The following is a 14,295-nucleotide window of genomic DNA, read 5'->3' as shown; positions in this document are numbered from 1 at the left end:
GTATCCGGGCAGAAAGGACAGTCACGACTGGTGTCAGAGTGAGAGTAACGATGTCGATGGGCATTGAATGGGGACCGGCACGGTTGGCCCAGTGGTAAGGCGTCCGCCCCGTGATCGGGAGGTCGTGGGTTCGAACCCCGGCCGGGTCATACCTAAGACTTTAAAATTGGCAATCTAGTGGCTGCTCCGCCTGGCGTCTGGCATTATGGGGTTAGTGCTAGGACTGGTTGGTCCGGTGTCAGAATAATGTGACTGGGTGAGACATGAAGCCTGTGCTGCGACTTCTGTCTTGTGTGTGGCGCACGTTAAATGTCAAAGCAGCACCGCCCTGATATGGCTCTTCGTGGTCGGCTGGGCGTTAAGCAAACAAACAAACAAACATTGAATGGGGAGACCACCAGTCTAAATCTGGACAAAGCAACTTTATAAAGGCTCACATGAATCATGTCCAGGTATTCTTCGTGCCCAATACAACTTTTGAAACTGTGGTAAAATTCAAGGCGTGTATTTTCTGACAGACGTGTAAACCATTCCTGTGAAAACTGGTACCTCATTGTCTCCTTCAGGTCTCCCAGAAACAACTTTTCATCTGCCACCCCAGCACACAACCAAACGAAACCATATCCAGACTTGCACAAAAGGTTTTTGACATGTGTAACCCAGTTTGTTTGCCCTCTGTCGTGATTGTTCAAAAGAGACAGGTAAGCCATCTTTGAGAGTCGAGAGCATGGTTGTTTTAACAGCCGAAACCAGTATTGCACACATTTTGCAGCAGCATCAACGTAAAGTGGATATCTTCCTAGCTCGCCGTATATCGTATCGTTGGGGGTCGACGGGGGTACGTTTATAAACAACTTACAGGCTGTCACGATCTAGTGACATGGATTGAGAAAGGAACACTCTGTGGGGTGCCTTTCTAAAATTGTGATGGAAAGCGCCTGTGCTTTTGGGCAACGGGCTGTGTTTAGCTGACAGAGCATAGCTGAGCACGGGGATTTCGTTTTGCAGGGGTTCCACGTGGGTGATTTTGCTGTCTGGGCAAAATCGGCTTTGACTGAACTGGATATGTGACACGGGGAGTCACGTGATGTTTTCAAGGTTGTTTGAGAGAGACATGAAACGACACACTTGAACATCAGCAGCGAGAGAGGAGGGTCGGTGTCTTCTTCCAAAGAGTTTGATGGTTTTCAACACGTTAGACACATCACTTTATATCAACGTGCCGTTCTGCTTGTACAGTAGGGCTTTTAGGAACTTCAAGAAGAGACCACCTTTCGCTGTTTACATGTTGGCTGACGACGAGGCGTCAGGTTTCTTGGCTGAGCGGGGGAGAAATTCCAACGCATGAAGTAAATTCAGCACAAGAGGGGGTGTGGCAGGAAATTCGTCGACGGACGGAAGCCATACATGCACAAAGGAAGCGGATTCGCTTAAAGGAGAGCTACTTACATTAGGCTTTTGAGGTAATAAATCATTATTTAACGCTGTTGACGAGTCTATGTTTGTGGAATGAAATACTCTCTGTTGTTCTTTCCAGGTTAGCGCATAATTTGCTCTTTGTTGACGCTAAAATAATAATCTGTATATGGTTTTTGCAGATATGGAGAGAAGGAAGGAAAATAGCTGATTTGTTGTTTTTAAAAGTTCGTTTGTGCAGGCCCACGTGCTCTATGAAATATAGAAGGGTGACATGTTTAAAGGTGGAGTGTGAAGGGTAGCGTGGAATGTTTAGTGCACCGATGCTTTTTGTTGCAGCCTTCTTACCTATCTACGTATGTCTGCGGTATTGCGGGTATGCGGTAGCCGGGACTTCTGTATGCTGTAACCTGGCGTTCTGATGGTTTGCTGTCGCTGTTGTTGTCCCACCATTCTACATTTCTTACCATTTATGGTAACTACGGGGAGGACCTTCAGCGACTGAGTGAGGCGCCTGATATCTCCACTGATCCCTGCTTCGTTTCCACGCCAGCCGGCACTTCAATCAACGGAGCAGTTGTGGAGATAAACTATTTACGGGTCGCCCACTCAGTGGCAAAAAGCTAAGTGTACCATGTCATTGCACCCTATTTACCACCTAGTCATCTTTCATGTTTGTGATTTTATTTGAGTGGTGACAACGTGGGGTGTGTGACACCTGCATAACTCGCGCTTTTAGGCAGACCAGTAACTTTCCTATCTATACACGGGATCAGCGTGTTATTATAATTTTCTAAACTTTAACTGGCAATTTTTGTCAGTGACCCCTTTTTTACGTTTTGAACGTAAAAACATATTTTGGAGTGAAGTCTCGAGGGAGGTGGCGTGATAGTAAATAAACAGGCGTCTGAAACTTATACTTTTGTTGATTCTATCTATTTGTATGACTGCGAGAGTGGATCGTGGTGTGGTTAGTTAGTTAGTTAGTTAGCAGTAACTAACCGTTCATAATCACCTTCTGTGATCTATTGAAACGTGACACAGGCAAAGAGGTGAACTTTCTCAATCTGTTTATTGTTCTGGTGGCCCCATATTTCTGCTGCATACAATAATGAAGGAACGATCTGTGTATCGAACAACTTAAAGAATACAGCGCACGAATGACACCCATTGGTTTTAAGGGCCTTGAGAATTTCAATAGTGCCTTTCTTCGCCCTGCATACGAAGTCCTCAGTACCAATATTATAACTTAGCATTGTTGAAAAGTTTAGTCCCAGGTACTTGTATTTTCCAACAACCTCCACTTTCTCATTTCCCAAAGTCCATTTTTCCCTTGCTGACAGGTGGCCACCTTTGCGAAAAACTACCACCTTGGTCTTTTCAGTGTTTACTTTTAGTCCTAGTCTTTGAGAGGACTCGAATAGAAGGTTTAACTGGTTCTGTAGTCCCCATACTGTGGAGGACAACAACGCCAAGTCATCCGCGAACAGCATTAAGAAGATCTCGATCTGGTTTGGCAGAAGCTGAATACCATGATTTCCTTTAGTCATGACATCATTAGCTAACTCGTTTATAAAGTACGTGAATAAAATTGGACTGCAAATACAACCCTGTTTTAAGCCCTGGAGGCTGCTGAAGTAGTCTGAAATGTCTCCACTACTGATGCATCGCACACATGCCTTGATGCTAGTGTAACCGTGTGCCGAAAAAGTACGATCACCTCGGGAAGCGAAGTGCAATCAAACAGGATTGAAAATGTTAGGGCTTATTTGTTAGCCCTATAAAAACTGTTATGCAAACCCGAAGGTTTCCATGAACATACAGACAATTGGAAACCACCAGACCCTATCACAAACAGAATTCTACAATACACCGGTGTTGACTTTTAAAGGCCAACAACTCGGGTGCAGAGTCTGCTGTGAAAGGAGCGGTAGCCTCCCCTGTCACACTAGCATACATACTCTGAAGCATGTTAAGCATTTTACCTTGAACTCCTGTCTTTGAGAGTACTGTCCAAAGCATTGAATGGTTGACTGTGTCAAAAGCTTTGTCAAAAGCAACATACAATTTAGTGCTGCGAGAAAATGTTTTTCTATCATTCCATGCAGTGTAAATATGTGGTCGATGGTCGAATAGCCTTGCCGAAACCCGGCTTGTGCGTCAGTGATAACGCTATTGGTTTCTGCCCATTCAGTCAGTCTAGCATTTAAAACCGATGTGAACACTTTGCTTGATGTACTCAGTAAAGATATTCCTCTGTAGTTGTCAGGATTGTTTGGGTCGCCTTTTTTGTATAAAGGTATTATGACTGACTTAGTCCACTCTTCCGCGAAGACTCCCTTGTTGAAAATTGCATTAACAAGTTTAACAAGGTAGGGAATAATTACTCTCTCCGTCCCCGTCGCGATATAACCTTCGTGGTTGAAAACGACGTTAAACACCAAATAAAGAAAGACGCTCTCCGTCGACCTCAGGAACTCATTTATGACCATATCATGACATGCAGCTTTCCGACTTTTCAGTTTTCGGAGTGCACTTTGAACCTCGCTTTCTGTGATTTCAGAGTGAGAGTCAAGTAAACAATCAAAGGCCAAGTTTTGCAACTGTCCAGGTTGTTCACACGGTTGAGTGTCGCTTGCACCTGGGTTAAGGAGCCTAGAGAAGTGGTCACACCAGCTTTCAGCTGGGATGTCCACTTGGTTGTGTTTTGACCGCCTGCACTTTCTAATTTCACTCCAAAAATCTTGAGGATTTTGCATTGCAGCCTCTAAACGCTGCACATGTTCCTGTTTGTACTCACTTTCTTTTGCGTGTAGTAAAGCTTTATACTCTTGCTTTTGCATAAAATACAATTGTTCGTCAGGCTTTTCCTGGGATTCTCTACAGTGTCTTAGTGCACGTCTGGCGAGTCTCTTTTTCTCAAGGCAAGGGGGGGGGGGGGGAGAGAAAGAGAGAGACAGAGCAGGAGAGAGAGACAGATAAGATAAGATTTTTATTTTATTTTCAAAGGTATGTTGAAGATTTTTTTTATTAACTCAAGACAAAGACAAAGGCGGAGAGTAAGAGAAGCATCGTGCTGCTGTTACGATACAGGTTTGGGTTGAGAGAATACGCAAAGAGAGAATCAGCAAGGGGAAAGTGATAAATTATATGACAGTGTCGGCAGGGGGAGGGGAGGGAGAAGGAAGAGGAGGGGGAGGTAAGGGCCAGGGAGACACAATTCATCACACTAAATTAATGATGAACCCATCCCACCAGTAACATCCCCGGGGCTTCTAATGTTCCGGGCTGCACATCTGCTACGGAAACTGACACGGCTTCTAGCTGAGCCATCCATAACCCCCGGGCAGGAAGGCTTTCTTTGGGTTATACTCGTGGCATAAGCGGCGATAATAACCGAATTATAAAATGTAAGGCCTCACCGCTTAAAGACCTTTATAAATGCACTGTGATTGCTATCTGTAAGGTGACACTTATTCAGTGCAACAAATTGATGTAAATCAGAATAAAAGAAGAAGTGAAAGCGAGTAGGAGAGCGGTTGATGCGGGAGTTAACTCTCTATCTTTCTCTCTCTGTTTTACTTGTGTTTTGTAGAGTATTAGTAGATAAGCAATGACTAGTTGTGAGACCATATTGACGTAAAGCTATCGTCCTTGAATACAAAAAAGACAAGAAATGTATTTGAATGTTTAATTCAGGACAAAACAATACATCCACAAAAACTTCGACCTATCGGCCTTTAAAGTGGACAAAACAGACACAAATAATTACTCCTCGCGCGCGTTGTGTGTGTGTCCCCGTGCGTGCGTGCGTGTGTGTGTGTGTGTGCATGTGTGTGTGTGTGCGTGTGTGTGTGTGTGTGTGCGTGTGCGTGGGTGTGTGAATGTCTGCGTTCGCGCTCTGCAGGCATACGTTTATGCATGCTTTCGTGCATATATATATATATACATACTAGATGATTACCCGCTTCGCCGGGAAGAAGTAGAGCCAAATACCAGGCTGCGCCTGGGACCCGGCTTCGCACGAAGGAAAGGAGATAAACGCGCAAAACACTGGAGACCTTCTAAAAATAGTAACGTGCAGTGACCTTCTAAAAATAGTAACGTAGTAACAGGAATATGGATTGACGCCACACGGAGGAAGGGAGATAATCGCGGCTGAAAACACTGGAGAAGATAAGGAAGAGTTACTGGTAGTGGATCCCGACAACAACAACAAACCCAAACAAAAAATCGGTTCAGCGCGCACAGCGCTGCGCGCTAAGAGCACGTGTTAAAATATCTCATCGATGAGGTTGTGTCCGGGGTGTAGCTGAATACGGTGTCCAAATTTGAAAAAGATCCACCGAGAACTTTGGCCGTGCATCGCGAACAGACAGACAGACAGACAGACAGACACTAATCGTATATATATATATACTAGAGGAATACCCGGCTTCGCCGGGGTGAATCGCAAGACAGAGACAGCCAGCGTGGCGGTTCACCACAATCACCTTTGAAGGCGAAGTCCTGTCAAACGGGATTGAGAATTTTAGAGCTTATTTCTAAGCCCCATATTATCTGTTATGGCTTCTCAAATGCCAGAACATACAGACAGACGAAAGTCGCCAGACCCCATCACAAACAGAACTCTACAATCCACAGGTGTTGCCTCCACACACACACACATAGACACTGACACAGAAGCCGTATATATCTATCTATATCTAGTCTCCCTGTCACACTCGACCCCCTTTGAATGAACTTAGGTCACTCCCAGGTGGAATGGGAACAGCACAAAAATGATTCAGTCGACGACGCCAAATGTAACCGAGTGCCTAAACACCACAATCACCTTGAAGGCGAAATCCACTCAAACGGGATTGAGATTAACTGTTATGGCTTCTCGAAGGAAGGCCTGAACATACTGACATACCAATTCCGCTAGACCACATCACAAACAGAACTCTACAATCCACAGGTGTTGCCCACACACACACACAAACACACACACACACACAGAGAAGCCGTATATATATATGTATATCTATATCTATAAATATATAGAGATAGATGACAGTGTATTTTTCGCGTGGCTATAAATTGATCCGACCTTTTTACTTTTACAGTAAGAACAACTTACGGGTGCAATCGTGACGTAGTAACGGGAATATGGATTGACGCCACACGGAGGAAGGGAGATAATCGCGGCTGAAAACACTGGAGAAGATAAGGAAGAGTTACTGGTTGTGGATCCCGACAACAACAACAACCAACAACAACAAAATCGGTTCAGCGCGCACAGCGCTGTGCGCTGAGAGCACGTGTTGAAATATCTCATCGATGAGGTTGTGTCCGGGGTGTAGCTGAATACGGTGTCCAAATTTGAAAAAGATCCACCGAGAACTTTGGCCGTGCATCGCGAACAGACAGACAGACAGACAGACAGACAGACAGACACTAGTCGTATATATATATATAGATATATATGACAGTGTCGGTAATATATATATATATGTGTGTGCGACTGAGTGAGACAGGAAGACAGACAGACAGACAGACAGACAGATAGGCACAAACAGCAAGGAGACACAAGAAGAGCAACGAAGTCTCAAAGACAAGAAGACAGATGCTGATTGAAGGCGGGGGCAAAATGAGTGGGAGTGGCAATAAAAAGCGAACAAGGAGGGAAATACAGCCTGAGATCAACAACACAAAAACACCACAATAAAAACTTTCTTCTCAGGCGTGGCAGGCCATAACACACACACGATCTGTCGTTAAAACCCCCAGACATAGGATTCAATGACACACACACACACACGCACGCACGCACGCGCATACGCAAACAACACGCACACACACAAACAACACGCAAGCATAAACGCATACACACACACACACGCACGCACGCAAACCACACACACACACGCACGCACGCAAACCACCCACACACACGCACGCACGCACGCACGCAAACAACACACACACACAATCGGCGGGGGTCTGTATTTTGGAATTGGGAAGGGTGCGGTGTATCGAGCATCACATGAACGTGATGCCGCCCCTCTGTAGCCAGGCAATCTATGGATTCTGGGCTGGCTGAAATCTCCCTTAATCCACACCTACTCTCCAACATCAAACTCTGATTCCTATGCTGCCAGGAAAAGAAGGGGGACAAGTGGCGGAGAAACCTGCAAGGGATGTCAAAACAGCTTCGGAAGGGAGAAAAGGAAACAGAAAAGGGAAAGGAAAAAGAAGAAGAAGAAGAAGAAGCAGAAGGAAACAACTAAAAAGAAAAACAACAACATTGGTTTCTAGCGTAGTAAAACTCAGCCCGAAAAGTGGAGGGCCAGGGGGGGGGGGGGGGGGGGGGAAGAGATAACGCGCAAAGAAGATGATGAAAGCAAGAATGTTATAACAGAGGCATGCAGCTCGTAAAAAAAGAAAAGAAAAAGGATATTTTCCGTAGATGGCAATACAAAAACATTGTTAGTGTAACGAGGAGGGAGTGGTAGGGATGGGGTGGGGATGGCGGGCTTCGGTATGGATTGGGGAGAAGATGGCATGAAGGGCAAGATCTGAATGATTCCCACATAAAGGTGTCACCAAACAAGCCAATCAAAACATCCCTTCGGCGGGGATTGCTTACGAAGAAAATAAAACATCCATAAAAACACACTACTCAACCAGGATGCAATAAATCGGATCGACCTGATAACCGGGGACGTTAAACAGCTCGCAAAGGGAAAATCCAACCAAGGGATAATTGATCTGACGTGAAGTAAATACAACAAGAATACGTTTACAATTTTTTTTTTTAAAGGCTGAAGAATGTAGTTTGGAAATCTGCTGACTGACTTGTTCTCCGAAACTTGCTGTGGAATATGTACCACGCTAGGAAAACTGAACGCACTCTCACATACACAGACAATGACAGACAGACAGACAGGCAGACAGACACACAATGACAGATAGACAGACAGACAGACAGACAGACAGACAGACACATCGATGTCAGGCCTGGTTGTTTCAAACCTTTTCCTTCCCCAGCAAGTATTAAAACACTATTAATTCTATTTACTTTCGCCACAGTAAACAAAACCAGCAAGTAGGGAACAACAACAGAACAAACAAACAAAATCCATGCACCCCTTACATCACATCATAAAACATCATCCATATCTTTTAACACGTCAGAAAACAACATGCACGTCTTTTAACACACTAAGTACTACCAATACACCGGACAAGAATGTGTCAGGACAGAAATCTTAGTCACAGAAAGTGAATATTAATGTCCACGAACTTTTGTTTTTGCGCAGCTGAATAATGCCTGAGACCCTGAACAGGTGCATTAACACCGGTGGGAAGCAATATGTTGGTTTTAGCATTTGCGTTGAACCAAAAAGACTGTGTGTGCAAGCTAACGCCACCATGAGATAGGGAAGAACAGGAAATGAAGTAAAGGATCCTGCATTTCATTTCTCTGTCTGTCTCAGTCCGCCTGCCCCCCCCCCCCCCCCGATTCTCCCTCCCTAAAACACTCGAAACAACAGGGTGTTTGTATTTTTATTTTATTTTTATTCAGTCATTTCCTGTACGCCACTAATTTTGCAGTAAAGGGGTGATTTAGCCAGCCCTTGTCACTGCAAGATGAAAAACACACTCCTCCAAATTGCTGGTCATTCAATATTGGAGCTAGGACGGAGGTCAGTAATGATAGCCGTGAGTCATCCGAACAAAAGGATGGTCTTCGTTTCTCCAGACAGTTCATTTCTCACATCGATCCAAACCCTTCACAGGCAGTTAAGTGTGTGGTGAGGAGAGAGTGTTTAATTATTCTTTTTGTCGAGCACGACACACCGCGATAGAGGGCTGAACCGACAAGCAATACAGACAGTTGTTGTCTCCCCACCCCCTTCTACACTGAGTAAATCGGGTCGAAAACCAGTCAAAGTGTAAGTAGGACAGGTGGGGATGACAAAAAGAGCGTTTGTAAAGTGTTCGTGTGTCCTAGCTCTCTCTGTCACACACACACACACACGCTCACACATACACACACACACACACGCTCACACATATACACACACACACACACACACACACACGCACACACACACACACACACAGCTCTACATGTTAACACTGCTCTCTCCCACACCTCTCTCTCTCTTTTCCCCAACAACACGCAAACAACACACCATATAAGGGCAAGAAAACAATCGATGTAGATTCCCAGACCGACCCTACTTTTTCCTCCCGACACTAAAACGTTTTTGACCATTCAATTTTTTTTTTCAAATGAAAAAAACTTGATTTTGCAAACTGTACAAGAAAAGCTACTCTTCTTCGACATCCAGGTGACACAGCTGACACGATTTCCGGCCATTAAAATGCCACAAGCGCCTGTGCATATAAATATTAAAAACATTTAAAAAAAAACCCACAAAAAGAACAAACAGGAACAGACCTACCGACCCTAATTTTTGTTGGCCTTTTTAGGAGGGAGGAGGGGGGGCTTATTTACACTGATGGGTAAGTATTGCAATATCAGAGACTGGTGCAGAAGTGGGCACAATGCCAGAACAATGATGTCTGGCACCGCACAATCACTGTCGCGATAACGGCAAGTAATGACAGTCATCAAATCCATTTCTCGGGTCCACATTGCCTGTTTCCACCGAATGGTTACTCCGGCAAGTTGAGAGTTTGATAGCAAATTGGGTCCTTACGGTGTAGGGCTATAGGTGTGTGTGTGTGTGTGTGTGTGTGTGTGTGTGTGTGAGTGTGTGTGTGTGTGTGTGTGTGTGTGTGTGTGTGCGTGCGTGCGTGTGTGTGTGCGCGTGCGTGCGTGTGTGGGTGTGCGCGTGTAATTTTATGTGTGTGTGTATAAGTGTCGTTCGTGTGTGTGTGATTTTATGTGTGTGTGTGTTATTATGTGTGTGTGTGTGTGCGCGCGTATGCGTGTGTGTGTGCGGGGGGAGGGGGGCAAACAACACCTAACAGCGAAATCGGCGTAGTGAAAGGCGGCAATAACGGTGGCGATCGGAGGAACAATGCGTCGTAATCTGTCATCAGAACTGTTGTGTTTCCGCGCTGGTCGATTCTGTTCGGCAAGATAAGAGACAGTGGGACGGAGGGACGAAAAATTCGTATCTTGTCTCAACATCAGCGCACAGACACTTGTAATGAGGACATTTATGGGTGCACACAAGTTTTCTCTCGTCATTTTCTGTTTGTATTGATCAATAAACCCGGAGGATTCGGTGTGAAATACGTGCAATGAAGCAAAGAGGAGAGGGTGTCTGGCATCAACATTGGTGCAACGACAACGAACTATAAGAACAGTTATCAACAAACACACTTTTTCTTTGCACTCAGGCATGAGATCATGAATTCATGAGAGAGAGAAAAGCCGGAGAACATATCCCCCTTCTCGCCCCCCATTGTTCTTGTTGAAAAAGAAATGATTCCAAATCGTGCAATCTGGGGATCTAAAGGGAGATCTCTGGAGCTGTGAAAGTACCGGAAAAGGGCAATTTGGGAGGCAAATTATATGCGTAACGCTGCACTGCTTGGCATAAGGGTAGAAGTGGAGGGAGAGGCGGGGGGGGGGGGGGGGGGGGGGGGTAAGGATTTACAACAGCGCAGCAGCAGAGAGTAGCAAGCGATTTATCATCATTTTCACAACGTTATCTTTTCTCACCTTGTTTTTGGATCGATCGAAGTTTCCAGAGCATATATGGGAAGGCTGTGTACAGGAGGAATTGAGAAGGGAGGAGAGGGGGGGGGGGGGGTTAGACGGAGGGGGGATTGGGGGCAAAGTATTTATAAAAAGAAAGAAAGACGCAGAGACAAAAAACTACGAGCCATCTGAATCGCCGCACAGACAGCGGGCACTTAACGACAGTCATCAAAACAATAACTTCCTTTGCCCTTTGGTGCGCATCGATCGGCAATTCGGCTGGTTGTATTCGGTGTTAAGGGCGAGGGGGGGGGGGGGGGGGGGGGAGGTGTTGGCCATCAGTGTCGCTGCCGAAAGCAGGTATGCTGATCATCAACACAATAACTGTTTTTAGATCTATACATCCATAAACAAACAAACAAATTTATCTCGGAAAGAGAAGAACTTGTATAACTTGTGCATTAATAGTCGATTGTTTGTTTGTTTGTTTGCTTAACGCCCAGCCGACCACGAAGGGCCATATCAGGGCGGTGCTGCTTTGACATTTAACGAGCGCCACACACAAGACAGAAGTCGCAGCACAGGCTTCATGTCTCACCCAGTCACATTATTCTGACACCGGACCAACCAGTCCTAGCACCAACCCCATAATGCCAGACGCCAGGCGGAGCAGCCACTAGATTGCCAATTTTAAAGTCTTAGGTATGACCCGGCCGGGGTTCGAACCCACGACCTCCCGATCACGGGGCGGACGCCTTACCACTAGGCCAACCGTGCCGGTTTAATAGTCGATAAGGTATCATATAAATATAACACTGTAAAAACAGCATTTCTCCTTGTTAACTTGTTATCGTTCAACATGTTTTTATCCAACCAAACGGAATACATTCTTGTTTGAGACAGCATCACGACGGACGGAACCGCCCTGATATCACCCTTCGTGTTGGACTGGGCGTTAAGCAAACAAACAAACAAACATGTATGTGCATGATGTGAACGACCGGGGACACCCGTCGTGTTTCGACGCATGCCTGTGTGCGAATCTCTTCATTGCTTTCAATACTTAGATTCGACTTTGCCGTGTCAATGCACTGTTAACATGTAATGTATCCAAAGCTTTGCCAACATCGTTGTAATACAAGTATATATAGTCTCATAGTGAATGCATGTACTTTTGTTTATATGTCTTCACCCCTGTCATGCTCGCTTCGATTTATCTTCTCATTTTTCATGATCGTATAGGCTACATCAACTAAACTTACTTACACCACGTCGTCCAACTCTTGTGTTCATAATTTAATACTCAAATGTACATAGCTGTGCCAAATTCAATGCTACTCATAATTCACCCTGCTGTATAACACATGCAATATTGTGTATTTGACGTAGAATGTCTTCACAGCCATTCGTGTGACCTATTCACTTACCTGATAATTCTATCACCATCGTATCCATTTACTCTACTTTGTCTGAAAACCGACTTATTCTTTATTCTTTCCTCTTCTCCTTCTTAATTGTGTTCTGTATAAAGTCATAAGTTGTCCTGTGATCGTACTTCATTGTTGCTGTTCTCCTTTCTGTTGGTTCTTTGCGAGTTTTCTTTATTGTTTATATTTACTTTTTTTCTTTTAAAGTTGCTTTTTCACATAGACATATCGCTCTGTTCCAATTTATACACTGAACGTAATCCTAAAAATGTCATTCCTACTTAGAACTTCGATATTTCTGCTCTGTTCACTCAACTGTCCTCTTTCTCCTTTCCTGATAGAGACATTTCCTTCTCCGTCCAAGAGTGTGCTTCTTCCTAGAGACCAGTGTAAACGATCGCAACCGCTTCTGGCCCCGTCTCCTTTTGTGTTCCTTAGCGAAACTGTGACATAATGTTTGTATCACTAGCTTGTTACAGGGCCAGAATCGGGGGTTATCACTCAATAGCGGTCGGCCTGTCCAATAGAAAATTGGACTTTTTGAATATTTCAAATATTCACTCTTTTCTCGCATTGCTTTTTATGGGCAAAGAAGGCTGTCCTCTTGCGTTGTTACTCCATTGTTTATCTAACCAAACATTCTTTAAATCGCATCTACTCGGTCGAAAGGCAGCCCCATCCAAGAATGTGACACAACAAGCCGAATCTATTAAACCACGTAATCAACTTACCCACATTGCACCAGTTAGCGTATCCCTTTCCTATATAATACTTATTAACCTTGCCAGCTATCTGATCTGCCTTGCTGGCGACATTCACCCGAACCCTGGACCGCCACGAACTAAGAAACCTAGCGAGCTATCTGTTATACACATAAATGCTAGAAGTATCAGAAACAAATTAGATATAATAGAAACAGAGACTAGTACCCACGATATTATAACGATCTCAGAGACATGGCTTTCGGAGACCACTTCTAACTACGACATTCATCTTAACGGTTATCACCCCCCAATTCGTAAAGACAGACCTAACGACCCCCACGGCGGGGTAGCAGTATACGTGAAAAACAGTCTTGTGTGCAAACCAAGGCATGACCTCCTGATCCCCCAGCTTGAGGCCGTATGGGTTGAAACTAGATTAAACCAGGATACGCTGTTAATAGGTACATTTTATAGGCCGCCTAACTCTAATGTAGAATACTGGAAACTCATCGATCAGTCAATTAAAAATGTCGCCGCTTCAGAGCATATGTTTATTATTCTTGGTGATTTCAATTCAGATTTTACAAACAACCCGTCGCAGCATCTTCTTGATATTATCACTTTAAACAGTCTACAACAACTAGTTACACTTCCGACCCGCGTTACAGAAACAACATCGTCATGCATTGACCTTATTCTTACCTCGAGTGTAGACATCGTGCAAAGCATTAACGTTCTACCCCCTATTTGCAGCGACCATTCTGTGCCATGTGCGACAATCAAGAAACACATACATAAAACTCCTGCATCTAAAAGAACAATATTTAACTATTCCAAATTAAACAAAGAAAAATTCCTTATCGAATTGAGGAAAATCGACTGGATGAACATTGCAACGCTACACACTGTCAACGAAGCTGCCAGGTCATTTTCCGAAAAGCTGTTAAGTGTCGCAAGACTATGCATGCCAGTAAAGACAATAACTGTTCGCGATCAAGACGCACCATGGATGACAGAGGAAATTATAAAACTACGCGACAAAAAAAGATCAGTTCATGATACAGCAGTGCGACTAAACACA

The 14,295-nt window shown here is 44.5% G+C and overlaps 1 protein-coding gene and 1 long non-coding RNA gene across 3 annotated transcripts in view; one reads left to right on the top strand and one right to left on the bottom strand.

Moving 5' to 3' along the window:
* The window catches only part of LOC138964636 (uncharacterized), a 546,641-nt gene that overhangs the window by 379,963 nt on the left and 152,383 nt on the right, over window positions 1–14,295 (top strand). The gene's annotated exons all lie outside the window — the stretch shown is intronic.
* Window positions 1–14,295, bottom strand: part of LOC138964802 (uncharacterized) — a 210,941-nt gene extending 196,646 nt beyond the window's left edge. Inside the window, exon 1 of the long non-coding RNA XR_011455219.1 lies at window positions 14,219–14,295. This is a non-coding gene — a long non-coding RNA (uncharacterized lncRNA). The remainder of the gene's footprint in view (window positions 1–14,218) is intronic.

Source organism: Littorina saxatilis, linkage group LG1, assembly GCF_037325665.1.
Source record: "Littorina saxatilis isolate snail1 linkage group LG1, US_GU_Lsax_2.0, whole genome shotgun sequence".
Classification (NCBI taxonomy): domain Eukaryota; kingdom Metazoa; phylum Mollusca; class Gastropoda; order Littorinimorpha; family Littorinidae; genus Littorina; species Littorina saxatilis.
This window is presented reverse-complemented; position numbering and strand designations above follow the sequence as displayed.